Below are 17,629 nucleotides of genomic sequence, written 5' to 3' on the forward strand. Positions count from 1 at the left end.
ATAATACCACACATCTACAGCCATCTGATCTTTGACAAACCTGAGAGAAACAAGAAATGGGGAAAGGATTCCCTATTTAATAAATGGTGCTGGGAAAATTGGCTAGCCATAAGTAGAAAGCTGAAACTGGATCCTTTCCTTACCCCTTATACGAAGATTAATTCAAGATGGATTAGAGACTTAAATGTTAGACCTAATACCATAAAAACCCTAGAAGAAAATCTAGGTAGTACCATTCAGGACATAGGCATGGGCAAGGACTTCATGTCTAAAACACCAAAAGCAACGGCAGCAAAAGCAAACATTGACAAATGGGATCTCATTAAACTAAAGAGCTTTTGCACAGCAAAAGAAACTACCATCAGAGTGAACAGGCAACCTACAGAATGGGAGAAAATTTTTGCAACCTACTCATCTGACAAAGGGCTAATATCCAGAATCTACAAAGAACTCAAACAAATATACGAGAAAAAAACAAACAACCCCATCAAAAAGTGGGGAAAGGATATGAACAGACATTTCTCAAAAGAAGATATTCATACAGCCAACAGACACATGAAAAAATGCTCATCATCACTCGCCATCAGAGAAATGCAAATCAAAACCACAATGAGATACCATCTCACACCAGTTAGAATGGCAATCATTAAGAAGTCAGGAAACAACAGGTGTTGGAGAGGATGTGGAGAAATAGGAACACTTTTACACTGTTGGTGGGATTGTAAACTAGTTCAACCATTATGGAAAACAGTATGGCAATTCCTCAAGGATCTAGAACTAGATGTACCTTATGACCCAGCCATCCCACTACTGGGTATATACCCAAAGGATTATAAATTATTCTACTACAAAGACACATGTACACGTATGTTTATTGCAGCACTATTCACAATAGCAAAGACTTGGAATCAACCCAAATGTCCATCTGTGACAGACTGGATTAAGAAAATGTGGCACATATACACCATGGAATACTATGCAGCCATAAAAAAGGATGAGTTTGCGTCCTTTGTAGGGACATGGATGCAGCTGGAAACCATCATTCTTAGCAAACTATCACAAGAAGAGAAAACCAAACACCGCATGTTCTCACTCATAGGTGGGAACTGAACAATGAGATCACTTGGACTCGGGAAGGGGAACATCACGCACTGGGGCCTATCATGGGGAGGGGGGAGGGGGGAGGAGAGAGGGCTTGCATTGGGGAGTTATACAAGATATAAATGATGAATTGATGGGTGCTGACGAGTTGATGGGTGCAGCACACCAACATGGCATAAGTATACATATGTAACAAACCTGCACGTTATGCACATGTACCCTAGAACTTAAAGTATAATAAAAAAAAAAAAATAAAATAAAATAAATAAATAAATAAATAAATAAATAAATAAGAACCAAAAAAAAAAAAAAAAAAAAAAAAAAAAAAAAAAGAAAATGTGGTACATATACACCATGGAATACTATGCAGCCATAAAAAAGGATGAGTTTGCGTCCTTTGTAGGGACATGGATGCAGCTGGAAACCATCATTCTTAGCAAACTATCACAAGAAGAGAAAACCAAACACCGCATGTTCTCACTCATAGGTGGGAACTGAACAATGAGGAAACTTGGACTCGGGAAGGGGAACATCACACATTGGGGCCTATCATGGGGAGGGGGGAGAGGGGAGGAATTGCATTGGGGAGTTATACATGATATAAATGATGACTTGATGGGTGCTGACGAGTTGATGGGTGCAGCACACAACATGGCACAAGTATACATATGTAACAAACCTGCACATTATGCATGTGTACCCTAGAACTTAAAGTATAATGAAAAAAAAAAAAAGAAATAAGGACTTTAAGGATGTTGCTGATGAGGGCTCAGAAAGAAGTAAGGAACAGATTATTGGAAAGTAGAGGAAGGGAGATTGTAGCATTGTAGTTAGAGAGCAGGAAATTTGAGATTTGAGCCCTTGTTCTGAATTATTTGAAAGATTTTATTTGGGCTTACCATAATGTGCATACAACTATTTATTCAGAATGTGGTAGCATTCCAATAAGACATCTTTTGGACGCAGGGAAAAAGCAAAGACTCACTTTTACACTTGCAGAAGGGAAAACTGCAGCCATATTTACGTTTTAAGTCACAGAGTTTGTGACAATTTGTTACATCAATAATAGGAAATTAATAAACACATGCTGAGCACTACCCCAAAAATAGAGACATTGACTGAACTGACTTTGTTTATTTTGAAACTATAAACACAGGGATATGTTGTACGAGAGGACTGAAGGCATAACCTGCATACAAAGTGAGCTTGAATGATTGTAAACCATTTTTAACTTACTCTCCACAGGAACTCCCATAGCTGAGTTTGTGTGTTTCGGGTGGTATTGGTATAACCAATTGGAAGTTCTCTAAATTTACCTTTATGGACAATAGGATTCTTATTAAAGAGAATGTGCTAATTTGAAGCTTATGTGTACATATTAATAAAACTCAACAGTAACTTCATCAATTGTATAGAACTTGGACCAGGAAAATATTTTTCTGGGAAAAGTATTTTATCATTAACATTGTTTAAAATTTCCAGAGCATGATGAAAATTTAAGCAGACAAGTTTTTGTGTTTTTCTGTTTTTAAATTTTCTACGGAGAATACACCTTTTTTATAGCCTGCACTCAGTGTGGACAATTCTCATTACCCAGCTTTGCTACATCATTATTGTTTTCACAAATTTGTCATTCAGATAAATAGCATCATAACTGATTGTTCAAAAATAAAGACATGTATGTATGTTATGTAAATGGTCATTTTGCCTTGCCTAAATGTTTCTATCTCTAGAATTGTGAAAATATTACAGCTGTCAATATGTTGTTGGTTTCCTGAATTACACTGCTGCCACTTGACTATATAACTGGCTAGTTTTTGAAATGTTTTAAATTTTGGATTCAGGGGACGCATGTGAAGGTTTTTTACCTGGGTATATTGCATGATGCTCAAGTTTGGAGTATAGATGGTCCCATCACCTGAATAGTGAACATAGTACCCAATAGGTAGTTTTTCAGCACATAACCTCTTCCTTTACTCTCCCCCTCTAGTAGTCCCCAGTGTCTGTTGTTCTTATCTTTATGTTTAGCTCCTACTTACAAGTGAGACCACGTTGCTGCAAAGGACATGATTTCATTCTTTTTTATGGCTGTGTAGTATTTCATGGTGTATATGTGCCACATTTTCCTTATCCCCACCACCATTGATGGGCATATAGGTTGATTTTACATCTTTGCTATTGTGAATAGTGCTGCTATGAACATATGAATGCATGTGGCTCTTTGATAGAATAATTTTTTTTTTTTGAGACAAGAGTCTTACTCTGTTGCCCAGGCTGGAGTGCAGTGGCATGATCTTGGCTCACTGCCATCTTCACCTCACAGGTTCAAGTGATTCTCATGCCTCAACCTCCTGAGTAGTTGAGATTACAGGCATGCACCACCACACCCGGCTAATTTTTGTATTTTCAGTAGAGATTGGGTTTCACCATGTTGGCCAGGCTGGTCTCAAACTCCTGGCCTCAAGTGATCCACCCACCTTGGCCTCCCAAAGTGCTGGGATTACAGGTGTGAGCCACCAAACCTGGCCTAGAACAATTTATTTTCCTTTGGTACATACCCATTAATGGAATTGCTGTGTTGAATGGTAATTCTAAATTCTTTGAGAAGCCTCTAAGCTGCTTTCCACAATGACTGAACTAATTTACATTCCCACCAGCAGTGTATACATATTCCTTTTTATCCACAGCCTTACCAACATCTGTTATTTTTTTACTTCTTCATAGCCATTCTGACTGGTGCGAGGTGGTATCTCATTGTGATTTTCATTTTTCTGATGATTAATGATGAGCTTTTAAAGATATATTTGTTGGCTACTTGTATGTCTTTTTCAGAGAAGTGTCTGTTCGTGCCTTTGCCCACTTTTTCATGAAGTTATTGGTTTCTCGCTTGTTCAATTGTTTAATTTCCTTATAGATTCTGGATATTACACCTTTGTCAGACGCAGCTTGTGAATATTTTCTTCCATCTTGTAGGTTGCCTGTTTACTTTGTTAATAGTTTCTTTTGGTGTGCAGAAACTCTTTAATTAGGTCCCAATTATTAATTTTTGTTTTTGTTGCAATTGCTTTTGAGGACTTGGTCATAAATTCTTTGCCAAAGCTGATATCTAGAAGGGAATTTCCTAGATTTTCTTTCAGGATTTTTATAGTAAAAGGTCTTAAATTTAAATGTTTTCTCCAACATGGTTAATTTTTGTGTATGGTAAAGGAAGGGGTTGTTGCATTCTTCTGCATAGGGCTAGCCAGCTATTCCAGCACCATTTATTGACTAGAAACTTCTTTTCCCATTTCTTGTTTTTATCAACTTATTGAAGATCAGTTGGTTGTAGGTGTGCAGCTTTATTTCTGGGTTCTCTTATTCTGTTTCATTGGTCTATGTGTCTGTTTTTGTACCATTACCATGCTATTTTGGTTACTGTTGCCTCGTAGTATGGTTAGAAGTTGTGTAATGTTGAATAGGAGTGGTAAGAGAGGGCATCCCTGTCTTGTGCCAGTTTTCAAAGGGAATTTTTCCAGTTTTTGCCCATTCAGTATGATATTAGCTGTGGGTTTGTCATAAATAGCTCTTATTATTTTGAGGTACATTCCATCAATACCGAATTTATTGAGCGTTTTTAGCATGAAGGGCTGTTGAATTTTGTCAAAAGCCTTTTCTGCATCTATTGAGACAATCATGTGGTTCTTGTCTTTGGTTCTGTTTATATGCTGGATTACGTTTATTGATTTGCGAATGTTGAACCAGCCTTGCATCCCAGGGATGAAGCCCACTTGATCATGGTGGATAAGCTTTTTGATGTGCTGCTGAATCCGGTTTGCCAGTATTTTATTGAGAATTTTTGCATCAATGTTCATCAGGGATATTGGTCTAAAATTCTCTTTTTTTGTTGTGTCTCTGCCAGGCTTTGGTATCAGGATGATGTTGGCCTCATAAAATGAGTTAGGGAGGATTCCCTCTTTTTCTATTGATTGGAATAGTTTCAGAAGGAATGGTACCAGCTCCTCCTTGTACCTCTGGTAGAATTCAGCTGTGAATCCATGTGGTCCTGGACTTTTTTTGGTGGGTAGGCTATTCATTGTTGCCTCAATTTCAGAGCCTGCTATTGGTCTATTCAGGGATTCAACTTCTTCCTGGTTTAGCCTTGGGAGAGTGTAAGTGTCCAGGAAATTATCCATTTCTTCTAGATTTTCTAGTTGATTTGCGTAGAGGCGTTTATAGTATTCTCTGATGGTAGTTTGTATTTCTGTGGGGTAAGTGGTGATATCCCCTTTATCATTTTTTATTGCATCTATTTGATTCCTCTCTCTTTTCTTCTTTATTAGCCTTGCTAGCGGTCTGTCAATTTTGTTGATCTTTTCAAAAAACCAACTCCTGGATTCATTGATTTTTTGGAGGGTTTTTTGTGTCTCTATCTCCTTCAGTTCGGCTCTGATCTTAGTTATTTCTTGCCTTCTGCTAGCTTTTGAATGTGTTTGCTCTTGCCTCTCTAGTTCTTTTAATTGTGATGTTAGAGTGTCAATTTTAGATCTTTCCTGCTTTCTCTTGTGGGCATTTAGTGCTATAAATTTCCCTCTACACACGGCTTTAAATGTGTCCCAGAGATTCTGGTATGTTGTATCTTTGTTCTCATTGGTTTCAAAGAACATCTTTATTTCCGCTTTCATTTCGTTATGTACCCAGTAGTCATTCAGGAGCAGGTTGTTCAGTTTCCATGGAAGTTCTGGCTAGGGCAATCAAGCAAGAGAAAGAAATCAAGGGTATCCAGTTAGGAAAAGAAGAAGTCAAATTGTCCCTGTTTGCAGATGACATGATTGTATATTTAGAAACCCCATCGTCTCAGCCCAAAATCTCCTTAAGCTGATAAGCAACTTCAGCAAAGTCTCAGGATACAAAATTAATGTGCAAAAATCACAAGCATTCTTATACACCAGTAACAGACAAGCAGAGAGCCAAATCAGGAATGAACTTCCATTCACAATTGCTTCAAAGAGAATAAAATACCTAGGAATCCAGCTTACAAGGGATGTAAAGGACCTCTTCAAGGAGAACTACAAACCACTGCTCAGTGAAATAAAAGAGGACACAAACAAATGGAAGAACATACCATGCTCATGGATAGGAAGAATCAATATCGTGAAAATGGCCATACTCCCCAAGGTTATTTATAGATTCAATGCCATCCCCATCAAGCTACCAATGAGTTTCTTCACAGAATTGGAAAAATCTGCTTTAAAGTTCATATGGAACCAAAAAAGAGCCCGCATTGCCAAGACAATCCTAAGTCAAAAGGACAAAGCTGGAGGCGTCACGCTACCTGACTTCAAACTATACTACAAGGCTACAGTAACCAAAACAGCATGGTAGTGGTACCAAAACAGAGCTATAGACCAATGGAACAGAACAGAGTCCTCAGAAATAATACTGCACATCTACAGCCATCTGATCTTTGACAAACCTGAGAGAAACAAGAAATGGGGAAAGGATTCCCTATTTAATAAATGGTGCTGGGAAAATTGGCTAGCCATAAGTAGAAAGCTGAAACTGGATCCTTTCCTTACCCCTTATACGAAGATTAATTCAAGATGGATTAGAGACTTAAATGTTAGACCTAATACCATAAAAACCCTAGAAGAAAATCTAGGTAGTACCATTCAGGACATAGGCATGGGCAAGGACTTCATGTCTAAAACACCAAAAGCAACGGCAGCAAAAGCAAAAATTGACAAATGGGATCTCATTAAACTAAAGAGCTTTTGCACAGCAAAAGAAACTACCATCAGAGTGAACAGGCAACCTACAGAATGGGAGAAAATTTTTGCAACCTACTCATCTGACAAAGGGCTAATATCCAGAATCTACAAAGAACTCAAACAAATATACGAGAAAAAAACAAACAACCCCATCAAAAAGTGGGCAAAGGATATGAATAGACATTTCTCAAAAGAAGATATTCATACAGCCAACAGACACATGAAAAAATGCTCATCATCACTCGCCATCAGAGAAATGCAAATCAAAACCACAATGAGATACCATCTCACACCAGTTAGAATGGCAATCATTAAGAAGTCAGGAAACAACAGGTGTTGGAGAGGATGTGGAGAAATAGGAACACTTTTACACTGTTGGTGGGATTGTAAACTAGTTCAACGATTATGGAAAACAGTATGGCAATTCCTCAAGGATCTAGAACTAGATGTACCATATGACCCAGCCATCCCACTACTGGGTATATACCCAAAGGATTATAAATTATTCTACTACAAAGACACATGTACACGTATGTTTATTGCGGCACTATTCACAATAGCAAAGACTTGGAATCAACCCAAATGTCCATCTGTGACAGACTGGATTAAGAAAATGTGGCACATATACACCATGGAATACTATGCAGCCATAAAAAAGGATGAGTTTGCGTCCTTTGTAGGGACATGGATGCAGCTGGAAACCATCATTCTTAGCAAACTATCACAAGAAGAGAAAACCAAACACCGCATGTTCTCACTCATAGGTGGGAACTGAACAATGAGATCACTTGGACTCGGGAAGGGGAACATCACGCACTGGGGCCTATCATGGGGAGGGGGGAGGGGGGAGGAGGGAGGGATTGCATTGGGGAGTTATGCATGATATAAATGATGAATTGATGGGTGCTGACGAGTTGATGGGTGCAGCACACCAACATGGCATAAGTATACATATGTAACAAAACTGCACGTTATGCACATGTACCCTAGAACTTAAAGTATAATAAAAAAAAAAAAAAAAAAGAAGTTGTGTAATGTGATGCCTACAGCTTTTTTATTTTTGCTTAGGATTGCTTTCACTATTCAGGCTCTTTTTTGGCTTCATTTGGAATTTTTTTCTATTTTTGTGAAAAATGATGTTGGTGTTTTGATAGTGTTGAATCTGTGGATTGCTTTGTATAGTATAGGCATTTAAACAACATTGATTCTTCTAATCCGTGAGCATGTAATGTTTTCTTTGTGTCATCTATTCTTTCTTTCAGCAGTGTTTTTTAGTCTTCCTTGTAGAGATCTTTTCCTTCCTTAGATAGATGTATTCCTAGGTATTTTATATTTTGTGGCTTTTGCAGATGGGATTGCATTATTGATTTGGCTCTCAGCTTGAATGTTATTGGTATATAAAAATGCTACTGATTTTCGTACATTGATTTTGTACCCTGAAACTTTACTGAAGCAATTTATCAGTTCTGGGAGGTTTTGGGCAGAGTCTTCATTGTTTTCTAGGTATAAAATCGTATCATCGGTGAAGAGAAGTAATTTTACCTTTTCTTTTCCTATTTGGATACCTTCTTTTTATTTTTGTTGCCTAATTGCCTGTGGAGGATTTTACATGGGAGATTTTTATTGGCCAGTCCTAGAACTGATATGTATCTTCTACTCACATTCTTTCAAATATAACTCAGTCCCCTGCGAGAAGACTGCGGAGGAGAGGGGGAAATTTGTTCTAGGCATGTGCCCAGGAAAATGAGGAGAAAAATGTTTTGATGATTACCTACCCAGTCACTGTTACAGTAGGTAGTTATTCTTGTCTCCCATGCATATGATTGATTTCAGCTAATTCATTGATGAAATTCTAGAAACAGGTTCCCATTCTGTTACTCTGTTACCCAATGAATTTCTAATTGCACACTTTTTTTTTTAAGCCAGCTTTACTGAGGTATAATTGTGAAATGAAATTATATATATTTAAGTTGTAAAACATGATGTTTTGATACATATATACAATATGTTATGAATGGATTACCACAATCAAGCTATTTAACATACCTATCACCTCCCATTATTACCACTTTTTTTTTTCTGGTGAGAATATTAAAGATCAACTCTCTTAAATTTCAAGTATACAATACTTTATTAACTATAGTCACCATTTTGTACATCAGGAGTCCAGAACTCATTCGTCTTACAATCGAAGGTCTGTACCCTTTGAAAACTATCTCTTCATTTCCTTCACCCCAGCCACTGGCCATCACCCCTCTACTCTCTGCTTCTGTAAGTTGAACTGTTTCAGAGTTTACATATAAGTGAGATCATGCTGTAATTGTCTGTCTGTACCTGGCTTATTTCACTTTGCATAATGCCCTCCAAGTTTATATGTGTTGTAACAAATAACAGAATTTTCTTCATTTTTAAGGCTGAATATTATTTTATCATATATATATGGTGTGTGTGTGTATATATATGGTGTGTGTACATATATACACCATATTTTCTTTATTCATTTACCCATCAATAAATATGTAATTTGTTTTCTAGGCTATTGTGAATAATGCTCCAGTGAACACTGGGGGTGCAGTAGCTCTTTGAGAAGTGATTTTATTTTCTTTGTATATATACTGAGAAAGTGAGACTGCCTTATAATATGGTTGTTTTATTTTTAAGATTTTGGGAAACCTCCATACTATATTTCATAATGACTTTACCAATTTATAATACATTCTCCACAACAGCATACAAGGGGTTCCTTTTCTTCTCGTCCTCACCAACACCTGTCTTTTGACTTATTGATAATAGCCATTCTAACAGGTGTGCAGTGATATTTAATTGTGGTTTTGATTTACATTTTCCTGGTGATTGGTGATGTTGGACATTTTTCATATACCTGTTGGCCATTTGCATTTCTTCTTTGAAAAAATTTCTATTCAGGTTCTTTGACAATTTTTTTTCTTTCTTTTTTTTTCTTTTTTTTTTTTTTTTTTTTTTGCTATTGAGTTGTATGAATTTCTTATAGTTTTGGATATTAACCTCTAATCAGATGTATGACTTGCAAATATTTTTTCTCATTACCTAAGCTTCCATTGATTTCGTTTTTTTCTTTGCTATGGAGAAACATTAGACTGATGATGTATCTCTTGTGTATTTTTCCTTTTGTTCCCTGTGCTTTTGGTGTCATTAAAAAAAATTATTGCCAAGAAAATGTCATAAAGCTTTGGCCTTATTTTCTTTTGGTAATTTTATGCTTTCAAATCTTACATTTGAATCTTTGATCTATTTTGAGTTGATTTTTGTATATGAGGTGAATAAGGGTCTAATGTCATTCATCAGCATGTGGATATCCACTTTTGCCAACAGTATTTATTGAAGAGACTGTCATATCCACCTTGTGTTTTCTTGGCTGTTTTTTAGATCAAATTACCATAAACTATTGGGTTTATTTCTGATCTCTCTCTTTTCTTCCATTGATCTATATATCTGTTTTTATATCAGTACCATGCTGTTTTGATTTCTGTTGCTTTGTAATACAATTAGAAACAGTTTTTAAATTTTTGCTCAAGATTGCTTTGGCTATTCAGATCTTTTGTGGTTCCATGTGAATTTTAAAATTTCTTTTGCTATTTCTGTGAAAATTTCATTGGAGATTTGACAGGGATTACGTTGAATCTGTAGACCACTTTGAGTAATATGGACATTTTAACAATATTAATTCTTCCAATCCATGAACATGGTATATCTTTCTATTTGTTTGAGTCTTCTTCAGTTTCTTTCATCAATGTCTTATAGTTTTGGGTGTAGAGATCTTTTACCTCCTTGGTTAAATTTATTATTAGACATTTTATTTCTTTACAGCCATTGTAAATGGGACAGTTTTCTGGATTACTTCTTCAGATAGTTCATTTTTAGTTTATAAAAATGCTTGTAATTTTTTATGTTGCTTTTGTGTCTTGCAACTTTACTCCATTCATTCATTCATTCCAATAATTTTTTGGTGGAGTACTTAGGGCCTTCTATATATAAGACAGTGCTATCTTTAAATAGATAATGTTACTCCTTTCCTATTTGGATGCTGTTTATTTCTTTTTATTTTTTATTTGCTCTCTGGGACTTCCAGTGCTTTTAAATAGAAGTGGCAAGAGTGGGCATTTTTCTTCTTCTCATTCTCAGAGATAAAACTTTCAGCTTTTTACAATTAAGTATGATGTTAGCTATAGGCTTGTCATATAAAACCTTTTTAAAAATTTAAATTATTTTTTAACATTTTTGTGGGTACATGATGTATATAGTTTTGGGGGACATGAGATGTTTTGATAAAAGCATGCAATGTGAAATAAGCACATCATAGTGGGAAATAGGATATCCATCACCTCAAGCATTTATCATTTGAATTACAAACAATCCGATTATATTCTTTTAGTTATTTACAAATCTATAATTAAGTCATTATAACTATAATCACCCTCTTGTACAGTCATATAGATCTTATTTATTCTTTCTATTTTATTGGACGCATTAAGTCTCCCCACCTCCTCCCCCTCTCAGCCTTCCACTACCCTTCCCAGCCTCTAGTAACCATCGTTCTACTCTCCATGTCCATGAGTTCAATGTATTGGACTTTTAGATCCCACAAATAAGTGAGAACATTCAATGTTTGTCTTTCTGTGCCTTACTTATTTCACTTAAAATAATGATCTCCAGTTCCATCTATGTTGTTGCAAATGATAGAATCTCATTCTTTTTTATTGCAGACTTTATTGTGTGTATTTAGCACATTTCCCATATCCATTCATTTGTTGATAGACACTTAGGTTGCTTCCAAATGTTACCTATTGTAAACAGTGCTGCAACAAACATAGGAGTGCAGATATCTTTTTGATATACTGATTTCCTGTTTTGTGGGTATATACCCAGCAGTGGGATTGCTGGATCATATGGTAACTCTATTTTTAGTTTTTCGAGGAACCACCAAACTGTTCATAGTGGTTGTACTAATTTACATTTTAACCAACAGTGTACAAGGGCTTTCTTTTCTCCACATTTTCACCAGCAGTTGTTACCGCCTGTCTGTTAGATGTAAGACGTTTTAACTGGGGTGAGATGGTATCTTACTGTACTTTTTATTTGCATTTACCTTATGATCGGTGATGTTGGGCACCTTTTCATATGCTTGTCACTTCTATGTCTTCTTTTGATCAATGTCTATTCAGACCTTTTGCTCACTTTTTGATTGGATCATTATATATTTTTTTCTTTTGAATTGCTTGAGCTCGCTATATAGTCTGCTTATTAATCCCTTGTCAGAGGGGTAGTTTGCAAACACCTTCTCCCATTCTATGGGTTGTTGATTGTATTTTTTGTTGTGCAGAAGTTTTTTAACTTGATGTCGTCTCATTTGTCCATGTTTGCTTTGATTACCTGTGCTTGTGGGGTATTACTCAGAAAATCTTTGCCCAGATAAATGTCCTGGAGATTTTCTCCAAATTTCTCTTGTAATAGTTTCATAGGTTGAGGTCTTAGATGTCTTTAATGCATTTTAATTTGATTTTTGTATATGGTGAAAGATAGAGGTCTAGTTTCATTCTTTTGCATATCGATATCCAGTTTTCTCAGCGTCATTAATCTAAGACTGTCCTTTTCCTCGTGTATGTTCTTGGCTCCTTTATAAAAATAAGTCAGGTGGCTCACACCTATAATCCCAGCACTTTGGGAGGCTGAGGCAGGTGGATCTCTTGAGGTCAGGAGTTTGAGACCAGCTTGGCCAACATGGTGAAAACCTGTCTCTACTAAAAATACAAAATAGCTGGGCGTGGTTGTGCACACCTGTAATCCCAGCTACTTTGGAGGCTGAGGCAGGAGAATCAGTTGAACCCAGGAGATGGAGGTTGCAGTGAGCCAAGATTACACCATTGCACTCCAGCCTGGGCAACAGAGCAAGACTCTGTCTCAAAAAAAAAAAAAAAAAAAAAAGTTCACTCTAGATATATGGATTCATTTATAGGTTCTCTATTCTGTTCCATTGGTCTGTCTGACTCCTTTTTATTCCAGTGCCATGCTGTTTTTGTTACTGTAGCTCTGTAGTATAATTTGAAGTCAGGTAATGCGATTCCTCCAGTCTTGTCATTTTTGCTTAGGATAGCTTTGGCTATTCTAAGTCTTTTGTGGTTCCATATGAATCGTAGGTCTGATTTTTCCATTTCTGTGAGAAATGTAATTGGTATTTTGTTAGGGATTGCATTGAATCTGTAGATTCCTTTGAGTAGTATGGACATTTTAACAATATTGATTTTTTTCTGATTTATAAACATAAAATTCTTTTCTATTTTTTAGTGTCCTCTTCAATTTTCTTTATCAGTATTTTTTAGTTTTCATTATAAAGATTTTTAATTCTTTAATTTCTAGGTATTTAATTTTATATGTAGCTATTGTATATGGAATTATTTTTTAATTTATTTTTTACATTGTTCACTATTGGCAAATAGAAATGCTGCTGATTTGTACGTTGCTTTTGTATCCTATAAGTGTACTGAATTTGTTTATCAGTTCTAATAGTTTTTTGGTGATGTCTATAGGTTTTTCCAAATATAAGATTATATCATCAGCAAACAAGAATAATTTGACTTCTTCCTTTCCAATTTGGATGCTCTTCATATCTTTCTCTTGTCTGATTACTTTAGCTAGGACTTACAGTACTATGTTGAATAACAGTAATGACAGTGAGCGTTCTTGTGTTCCAGATTTTAAAGGAAAGACTTTTAGTTTTTCCCCATTCAGTATGATACTTACTGTGGATCTGTTGTATATAAACTTTATTATGTTGGGGTATGTTTTTTCCTATACTCAGTATTTTGAGGGTTTAAAAAAATGATGGATGTTTAATTTTATCAAATGCTTTGTAAGCATCAATTGAAATGATTATATGGCTTTTATCCTTCATTGTCTTGATATGATGTGTCATGTTGATTGACTTGCAATTGTTGAAACATTCTTGCATCCCAGAATTAAATCCCACTTGATCATAATGAATAACCCCGCTAATATATTGTGGAACTTAGTTTGCTAGTATTTTGTTGAATATTTTTGCATTAATATTGTTGTATTAGTCTGTTCTCACACTGCTAATAAAGACATACCTGAGACTGGGTAATTTATAAGTGAAAGAGGTTTAATTAACTCATAGTTCCACGTGGCTGGGGAGGCCACACAGTCATGATGAAAGGCAAAGGAAAAGCAAAGTCACGACTTGCATTGTGACAGGCAAAAGAGAGTATGTGGAGGAGAACTTCTTTTCATAAAACCATCAGATCTTGTGAGACTTATTCAGTATCATAAGAACAGCATGGGAAAGACCTACTCCCATGATTCAATTACCTCCTACCAGGTCCCTCCCACAACTTGTGGGAATTATGGGACCTACAATTTAAGACAAGATTTGGGTCCGGATACAGCCAAACCATATCAATTATTCAGGGGTATTGGCTTGCAGTTTTCTTTTGTTGATATGTTCTTGGTATTAGTGTAATACTGGCCTCATAGAATAAATTTGGAAGTATTCCCTCCTCCTCTATTTTATAGAATAATTTCAGTTGCATTAGTATTAGTTCTTCTTTAAGGGTTGGTAGAATTCAGCAATGAAGACATTGGGTCTTGGGCTTTTTTCTTGAGAGATTTTTTTAAATTATTATATTTTTGATCTCATTACTTGTTATTGGTCTGTTCCGGTTTTGGATTCGTCCCTGGTTTATTCTTGGTAGGTTTTATGTGTCTAGAAATTTGTCCATTTCTTGTAGATTTTCCAATTTATTGGCATATAGTTGCTCATAGTAGCCACTAATAATCCTTTGACTTTCTGCAGTATCAGTTGTAATATATTTTTTAAAAATTTCAACTTCTCTCTTTTTTTCTTAGTCAGGCTAAAGGTTTGTCAATTTTGTTTAACTTTTTTACAAAACCAAATTTCGTTTCATTGATCTTTGTATTTTTAAATTTCAATTTCATTACTTTCTTCTCTGATTTTATTATTTCTTTTCTTCTACTAATTTTATTAGGTTTGGTTTGCTCTTGCTTTTCCAGTTCATGATGCATAGATGGTTTTTTTTTTTTGAAATTTTTACTCTTTATTATGTAGCCACTTATAGCTGTAAACTTCACTCTGAGTACTGCTTTGTTGTATTCTATACGTTTTGGTATGCTGTGTTCCCATTATCATTTGTTTCAATATATTTTTTAATTTTCTTCTTAATTTCTTCATTTACCCACTGGTCATTCAGAAGCATATTGATTAATTTCCATGTATTTGTGTATTTTCTTTTTATTTATTTCTGTTCTTTATTTTTGCATAGGTATTGGGATATGGTTGGTTTTTTGTTACATGAGTAAGTTCTTTAATGGTGATTTGTGAGATTTTGGTGCACCCATCACCCGAGCAGTATACACTGCATCACATTTGCCGTCTTTTATTCCTCACTCTTCCCATCCTTTCCCACTGAGTCCCCAAAATCCATTGTATCATTCTTATGCCTTGCATCCTCATATGTTAGCTCTCACATTTCAGTGAGAACATATGATGTTTGGTTTTCCATTCCTGGGTTACTTCACTTAGAATAATAGTCTACAATCTTATTTAGGTTGCTGCAAATGCCATTAATTGATTCCTCTTTATGGCTGATTAGTATTCCATTATATATATATATATCTCACAGCTTTTTTATCTACTCGTTGACTGATGGGCATCTGGGTTAGCTCCACAATTTTGCAATTGCGAATTGTGCTGCTATAAACGTGTGTGTAAGTATCTTTTTCATATAATGACTTATTTTCCTCTGAGTAGATACCCAGTAGTGGGATTGCTGGATCAAATATTCCACTTTTAGTTCTTTGAGGAATCTCAACACTGTTTTCCATAGTGATTGTACCAGCTTATATTCCCACCAGCTGTGTAGAAGAGTTCCCTGATCACTGCATCCATGCCAACATCTACTGTTTTATAATTTTTTGATTATGACCATTTTTTGCAGGAGTAAAGTGGTATCGCATTGTGGTTTTGATTTGCATTTTTCTGATCATTAGTGGTGTTGAGTATTTTTTCATATGTTTGTTGGCCATTTGTCTATATTCTTTTGAGAATTGTCTATTCATGTCGTTAGCCCACTTTTTGATGAAATAATTTGTTTATATCTTGCTGACTTAACTTTGTTGTAGATTCTGGACATTAGTTTTCTGTCAGATGTATAGATTGCAAAGATTTTCTCCCACTCTGTGGGTTTTCTGTTTACTCTTCTGATTGTTCCTTTTTCGTACAAAAGCTCTTTAGTTTAAGTCCCACCTCTTTATCCTTGTTTTTGTTACATTTGCTTTTGGGTTCTTGGTCATGGAATCCTTGGCTAAGCCAATGTCTAGAAGGGTTTTTCCAATGTTATATTCTAGAATTTTTATAGTTTCAGGTTTTAGATTTAAGTCCTTAATCCATCTTGAGTTGATTTTTGTGTATGGTGAGAGATAAGGATCCAGTTTTATTCTCCTACATGTGGCTAGCCCGTCATCCCAGGAGTATTTGTTGAAAATGGTGTCCTTTCCCCACTTTATATGTTTGTTTGTTTGGAGATCAGTTGGATATAAGTATTTGGGTTCATTTCTATGTTGTCTATTCTGTTCCACTGGTCTATGTGCCTATTTTTATACCAGTATCATGCTGTTTTTGTGACTACGGCCTTATAGTATAGTTTGAAATCAGGTAGTGTCATGCCTATAGATTTGTTCTTTTTGCTTAGCCTTGCTTTGTCTATGTGGAATTTTTTTTTGGTTTATATGAATTTTAGAATTGTTTTTTCTAATTCTGTGAAGAATGATGGTGGTATTTTGATGGGGATCGCATTGAATTTGTAGATTGCTTTTGGCAGTATGGTCATTTTCAGAAAATTGTTTCTATCCATCCATGAGCATGGGATGTGCTTCCATTTGTTTGTGGCATATACAATTTCTTTCAGCAGTGTTTTGTAGATTTTCTTATAGAGGTCTTTTGACTCCTTGGTTAGGTATATTCTTAAGTATTTTATTTTTATTTTTGGCAGCTATTGTAAAAGGGGTTGAGTTCTTTATTTGATTCTCAGCTTAGTTGCTGTTGGTGTATGGAAGAACTAACAATTTGTGTACATTGATCTTGTATCTGGAAATTTTGCTGAATTATTTTATCAGTTCTAGGAGCTTTCTGAAAAAGTCTTTAGGGTTTCCTAGGTATACAATCATATCATCAGCAAACAGTGACAGTTTGGTTTACTCTATACTGATTTGGATACCCTTTATTTTTTTCTCTTTTCTGATTACTCTGGCTAGGACTTCCAGTACTCTGTAGAAGAGGAGTAGTGAGAGTGGGTGTACTTGTCCTGTTCCTGTTCTCAGAGGAAATGCTTTCAACTCTTTCCTCATTCAGTATTATGTTGGCTTTGGGTTTGTCATAGATGGCTTTTATTTCATTGAGGTATGTTTCTTGTATGCCAATTTTGCTGAGAGTTTTAATCATAAAGGGATGCTAAATTTTGTTGAATGCTGTTTCTGCATCTATTGGGATGGTTGATTTTTGTTTTTAATTATGTTTATGTGGTGTGTCACATTTATTGACTTGGATATGTTAAACCATCCCCGCATCCCTGGTGTGAAACCTACTTGATCGTGGTGGATTATCTTTTTGATATGTTGTTGGATTTGGTTAGATATATATTTTTTTAAGGATTGTAGCATTTATGTTCATCTGGGATATCAGTCTGCAGTTTTCTTTTTTGCTTATGTCCTTT

This window comes from Rhinopithecus roxellana, chromosome 7 (genome assembly GCF_007565055.1).
Source record: "Rhinopithecus roxellana isolate Shanxi Qingling chromosome 7, ASM756505v1, whole genome shotgun sequence".
Lineage (NCBI taxonomy): Eukaryota > Metazoa > Chordata > Mammalia > Primates > Cercopithecidae > Rhinopithecus > Rhinopithecus roxellana.